The sequence below is a fragment of the Dama dama genome, chromosome 2 (genome assembly GCF_033118175.1).
Source record: "Dama dama isolate Ldn47 chromosome 2, ASM3311817v1, whole genome shotgun sequence".
In the NCBI taxonomy this organism is placed as follows: Eukaryota; Metazoa; Chordata; class Mammalia; order Artiodactyla; family Cervidae; genus Dama; species Dama dama.
This window is the reverse complement of record NC_083682.1, coordinates 48,986,832-48,993,590: the sequence shown is the minus strand read 5'-3', so window position 1 is coordinate 48,993,590 and position 6,759 is coordinate 48,986,832. Positions and strand designations below refer to the sequence as shown.

Sequence of the window (6,759 nt, the reverse complement as noted above, 5' to 3'; positions counted from 1 at the left end):
CATAATTAACAAAATCACTATGCAAATTTTACAGGAAAAATACTAATATAGATTATAAAATCTTCTTTCTCCAACAAAACCATATTGAAATAAGTGAACACTTGTGGATGAACAGTCTTAAATAAGCCTGCCTCACATTTTTTGTTAAAAAAAATAGATGGTTACTATGTAATATTTTCTAAAAAAATATCCACTGAATCCCAATATTTCCAGAAATGATTAAAGGGTATGTCAGTAAAAAGGTATTGGAATATTTTTAATAACCATTTTATTGATCTATAGTTAATTTACAGTGTTGTGTTCCTTTTAGGTCTACAGTAAAATGATTCAGATATATCTATGTAGCTATATCTGTTCCATATAGATATATCATATTTTTTTCAGAGTCTTTTCCATTATAAGTTATTATAAGATATGGAATATTGTCCCCTTTGTAGTACATTAGGTCCTTGTTATATATTTTATATACAGTGAATGAAATTTGCTCAGTCGTGTCCAACTCTTTGCAACCCCTTGGACTATACAGTCCATGAAATTCTCTAGACCAAAACACTGGAGTGGGTAGCCGTTCCCTTCTCTAGAGGATCTTGGAGACCCAGAAGACCTGGGACTGGACCCACGTTTTCTGCATTGCAGGTGGATTCTTTATAAGGGAAGCCCTTATATGTAGTAATGTGTATATATTAATTTAATTAAAAAAACAATATGGATAATTAAATAATATTTGATATCTTTCTGATGATTCAGTTCTAAGTTCTGAATTACATATAACTGGTTTAAGGAATCATACAGGCTCATATGGACGCAAATTCTTTCCTGTGATCTGTGAAGTAAACCATGAACTTGATGTATTTGAGTGATGCAGTTTCTGAACTTTTCCTAAACTTCTCAAAAGCAATGTCTTATTTCTTTGCTAAAAAATGTATCCTATATATTGTCATGTTTCTTTCAGGAGACAATCAAAACTGAATCAGGGATGATCTCATGGAGAATAACTGTTAATATTTTTCTGCAACCACAGTAAAGTGGGGACATGGATGAGGAAAGCTGCGCTGTTGTGATGGACTCCACCCTCCTCAGATTCTCAGATGTCCCTGAGCTCAGAGTCTTCCTCTTCCTGCTGTTTCTTTCCATCTGTCGAGTCACAGTTTTGGGAAACCTGGGCATGATTGCCCTGATTCAGGTCAGCTCTAGACTCCACACCCCCATGTACTTTTTCCTCAGCCACTTGTCCTTTGTGGATTTCTGTTACTCCATGACCATCACGCCAAAGATGCTAGCTAACATCTTAAATGAAGACAGAGCCATTTCCTTCCTGGAATGTGCTGTGCAGTTCTACCTGTTTTGCACATTTGTGGTAACTGAGGTCATTCTGCTGGCAGTGATGGCCTATGACCGCCTTATGGCCATCTGTGACCCACCGCTCTACATGGTCACCATGTCCCGGAATCTCTGGGTGGAGTTGGTGTCTTGTTGCTATCTCAATGCTACCGTATGTTCTGTGATTCACTTGTGTTTAGCTCTTCAGATCCCATCCTACAGATCAAACAAATGTGATCAACCACTTCTTTTGTGACCTCACCCCTCTCTTGTCTCTTGCTTGCTCTGATGTGACTGTGAATCAATTGATGCTATACACTGGGGCCAGTTTTTATGAGATCATCACCATTGTGGCCATCCTCATGTCCTATTTGTTTATTCTCATCACCATCCTGAGGATGAACTCTGCAGACAAAAGGTGCAAAGCTTTTTCCACCTGTGCTTCCCACCTCACTGCCATCATTGTCTTTCATGGAACAATCCTTTTCATTTATTGCTGGCCCCACTCTGACAAGAACAATATAGATACTGACAAAGTGGCCACAGTGTTCTACACTGTAATGATCCCCATGCTGAACCTACCAATCTACAGTCTGAGGAACAAGGATGTGAAAGAAGCTCTTAGAAAAGTGGTGAGCTCCAAAATATTACCCTAGAGAATATTTTCCTAGCAGGACTCAGCATTCCAGTTTGGAATTTGATGGAAGGGTAATGATATGTTGCAGTGTTGGAATAAAAAGAACAGTCAAGATGTGAATAGCTATGAGTGAGTCTTTTTAATTCTCTTAACTTTGTGCCTTTTCAATTTGCAAGTTAAGGACTGAGAATATTTCAAAATGTGCAGCCTACTTCTTTGTTTTAATCCCATCTGAAATGTTTTAAATTAGACTGTGTACTGGACTGCTAAAACACACAAATTTAATTTTCTCTTTGACTTTCATGAGTTTAATGGACTAGGTGTCACATTTTAACATCCACTATGGCGACTATGATTCATTTCACAATTGAATACCTGTTATTTTACAATAAAGAACACATCTTTGTCAGTTTTTACATAGAATGAGATTCCATATGTGTATATATATATATATATTCTCTATATTTTTTGTTCATAATTCCTTTATTAATTTTTGTTTGTTTTTGTCATTGCAGTGCCCAGTGGTTTTGGAGTTTCATACATCTGAATAATAGAGACATTAATAATAATTATGTTACAGACATTTTAGGGAAATTAAATTACAGGTCAAGTACAAATAGCTTAGGAATATCCTTAACACATAATTGGTTGTCTCTATGTATGTGTATATGTGTGTGTGTGTGTGTGTGCATAGACATATATTGTCTATTATACTTAACAGTATTGTGCTTTGCGGATACTGCATTTTTACAGATTGAAGATTTGTGGCAACCCTTCATCAAGCAAGTCTATTAGCACTGTTTTTCTAGCAACATTTGCTCACTTGTGTCTCTGTCACATGTCACATTTTGGTAATTCTTGCAATATTTTAAACTTTTTCATTATTGTATAAGTTATGGTGATCTGCCATCTCTGATGTTACTACTGAAAAAGATTACAGCTCACTGACGGTTTAGATTGTAGTTAGCATTTTACAGTATTTTTCAACTAGGATACATATATTTTTTAGTTTTGTTGATTTGCATAAAATTTTAAAATTATTTTATTCTGTTTTGGCCGTGCTGGGTCTTCTTTGTGGCATGTGGGCTTCTCTAATTGTGGTGCTTCTCTAGTTCCCTGTGGCATGTGGTATCTCAGTTGCCCCATGAGGGATCAAGTACAGGTCCCCTGAAAAGAACAGTGGATTCTTAACCACTGGACCACTAGGAAGGCCCAATATATGTACATTTCTTACACATAATGTTTCAGCATGCATATTTAGATAGACATATGCACACTGAAAATATGTTTGACCTGCTTTATTAATGATATTTGCCTTATTGAAAAGTGAAAGTGAAGTCGCTCAGTCGTGTCCAACTCTTTGTGACCCCATGGACTGTAGCCTGCCAGGCTTCTCCATCCATGGGATATTCCAGGCAAGAATACTGGAGTAGGTAGCCGTTTCCTTCTTCAGGGAATTTTCCCAACCCAGGGATCAAACCGGGATATCTGGCACTGCAGGCAGACGCCTTACCGTCTGAGCCACCAAGGAAGCCCTATTTGCCTTATTAGGTTTGGTATATTCACTTTACTGTCATATACCAAACTTACAATATCTCCCAGTTATGTCTGTACGCTTATAAAGGTATATACCCACATATTACATAGATATATCAATATATTATATATGCATATGTATTGGTTGGTTGTTGTTTAGTCACTAAGTCATGATCGGATCTTTGGCGACCCCACAGACTATAGCCCACCAGGGTCCTTTTTGTATGCAATTACGTAATAATCATTGTTATGAATAGCAGCATTTCTGACTTTTGCCTCTTTCTCTCTTTCAATTATTTTCTTCTGGCTTGCTTTAAAAACGTGCGTCAAATGCTTACTGTGACTCATAGGTGGACTTCTAACCTCTGTGTATATTTCTTTTCTGTGTCTTGATGAAATGACCTTTGTTCATCCTTCCTTTATGTGTTTAAGCTTCATTTCTTCTTTCAACTTTGATTCACATGTGCCACTGATACTTTATTTGTGCTTTCATTATGATTCATATAAATTTCTACATTAAATTGACTTTCTCAATGAAGTATCTCTCTGTGTGTCTATACTAATGTTAGAAAACACTACACTGGAGCTTATGAAAACCTGGATAGGTAATTTGACTCTCATTTTTTAATTTGACAAGAAATATAAACTTCTTCATTTCTCAGTTTCCTCGAGTTTGAAAAATGGTTATTACTGTTAACCTCTCAAGATTATAGCAAGATTACATTTTGACAGCATTTAGATACTCACTGGCACTAGGAAGATACTTTACATGTGTTTCAGTGAAATCTTTGAAGCCTGGAACTATTTATTCTTTTCTCTCTCACTATCACTTACGTATTACAAGTTATCTTTACTTTTTATTAGATAGTTGGATGACTAAAAACTGGTGTATAAACTGTATGTATATTGAGCTTAATATTAGAACTTAAAGTACTATGTTGGTTTTTAAGATTGCAAATTGGTTCAAAATTGTCCCATGCTGAATATGCTATCCATGATGTGTTATATCAGGCAGGTCCACTTAGGAAAAGAAATGCCTAGTGAGGCTGAATACATTTTGCAAGCCTGGAGAGAATGAAGAATGTGTCCATTTAATATTTTATTTATGTAATCATTTTGGTTGAATTGGGTCTTTGTTGCTTCATGCAGGCCTCTCTAGTTGCAGTCCGTGGACTTCTCTTTTTGCAGCACATAGGCTGTCTCGTTACAGTGTGTGGGCTTACTTGCCCTGTGGCATATGAGATCTTAGCTCCCCACCCAGGGATTGAACCCGTGGCCCCTGCATTGGAGTTGTGTTCCTAACCACTGGATCACCAGGGCAGTCTCTGATTTAATGATTATTAACTTCAGGAAGCAGCTGTCACTCTTTGTGTGTGTGTGGACAATAGGGAAGACGTATCCTTGCCAGAATCTCAGAGGTTGGAGGACGTTCTCTGTTCATCTGATGTGAGGCTCATAAGGAAGAGACAGAGCTCTAAGGGTGTCTACACGTTTCAGCCTCTAGGCACAGGACCCGTTGATCTTTGGTCCCTGGGGCAAGCCAGACTGCTTGCTTTTGCCTCTGAGTAGAGTATAGTGAGCACCTGGAAAAGAAACTGGAAAGCAAGAAGACATTTCTTTCTTTTCTCCTCCCATTTCCTATGAACTTTTCCTCCTTTTCCTCCCCCTCCCCTTTCCCTTTTTTTCTGCATTTGGTTGAACCTAAAGGTGAGACAGTTAACAAGGGCATCTGGAGATTCAGGTTGCAAGTCCCAGCAGCAATATCATGGGCCAAAGAATCAAAGAGTGGACATGAAAATATGACAAAAGGCTACAAGCATAACTTTTTAGGGGTTGCAGTACACAATGCAGAGTTTCTTTTTTTTAACCTATTCTCATTTCACTCATTGTGTGTGTGTGTGTGTGTGTGTGCACACACACACACACACACTCAGTTATTCAGTCATATCCTTCACACGTGCGTGCACGCGAGTGTGTATGTGCATGTGCACTTATTCAGTCATGTCCTGCTCTTTGTGACCCCATGGACTGTAGCCTGCCAGGCTCCTCTGTCCATGGAACTTTTGGAACTGGGTTGCCATTTCCTCCTCCAAAGGATGTTCCTGACCCATGGATTGAACTAACGTCTCTTGCATTGGCAGGCAGATTTCTTACCACTGCACCTCCTGGGAAGCTCCACTTACTATATAAATCTCTCTGTAACTGAATAATCAAGTACTCCTCAAGCTTCTTGTCTTCATTTTATTATTTTAATTATAGATACACTACACTTTATTATTTGTAATATTTGTAAACTAAAGATGACCCAGTGTGGTTGCCATCTTTTAAGATCTACGCAAAATTCCAGGCTCCATATTGTACAATAAATGTCATAATTTCCTTATAATTTCTAAAGTAAGAGTCATTATATTTTCTTTGGTTGCTTTGCTTTGTTGTTGTTGTTATTGCTTTTGTTTTTTTGGCCATGCTACAAGGCATACAGAATCTCAGTTCCTGGACCAAGGTTGGATACTGTGCCCCCTGCAGTGGAAGCTGAGTTTCCTTGGTTGACTTTAGACTTAGTAACTAAATGAAGTCTTCCTGGGCAGCTTGTTCCAAAAGTAATTTTAGCCATCAAAAATACATATTCTTTGAAGCTGGTGACTTTGTTGATCAGATACAATGGGAAGAGTAATTCAGTGTTTTGGAAGGGGGTGAGAGAGAGATAAATCACTGAACCATGGAAATATAGATAAAGCATTAAACTTTATTTCTATATTTTATATCTTATGTCAAATAAAATGATATGTTCAAAGTACACAAATCAGCAAGAAAAAGTGTATAAAGAAACATTTCAGGGAGGAGCCAAGATGGCGGAGGAATAGGGTGGGGAGACCACTTTCTCCCCTACAAATTCATCGAAAGAACATTTCAACGCTGAGCAAACTGCACAGAACAACTTCTGATCGCTAGCAGAGGACATCAGGCACCCAGAAAAGCAGCCCATTGTCTTCAAAAGGAGGTAGGGCAAAATATAAAAGATAAAAAGAGAGGAAAAAGAGCTAGGGATGGAGACCCGTCCAGGGAAGGGAGTCGTAATAAAGGAAGCTTCCAAACACCAGGAAACCCTCTCACTGGTGAGTCTGGGGGAAGTTTTCCAATCTCAGAGAGCAAGCTAACTAGGAGGAAAAATAAATAAAATGCACAGATTACATGCCTAAAAGCAACTCCCAGCAGAAACGTACCCCCAGATGCTCACATTCACCACCAGCAAGTGGGGTCTGAAC

General features: G+C 38.2%; 1 pseudogene; it reads left to right on the top strand.

Moving 5' to 3' along the window:
* Positions 1-1,033: 1,033 nt before the first annotated feature.
* Positions 1,034-1,976, top strand: LOC133068843 (olfactory receptor 5L1-like; annotated as a pseudogene).
* The last annotated feature ends 4,783 nt before the right edge of the window (positions 1,977-6,759 follow it).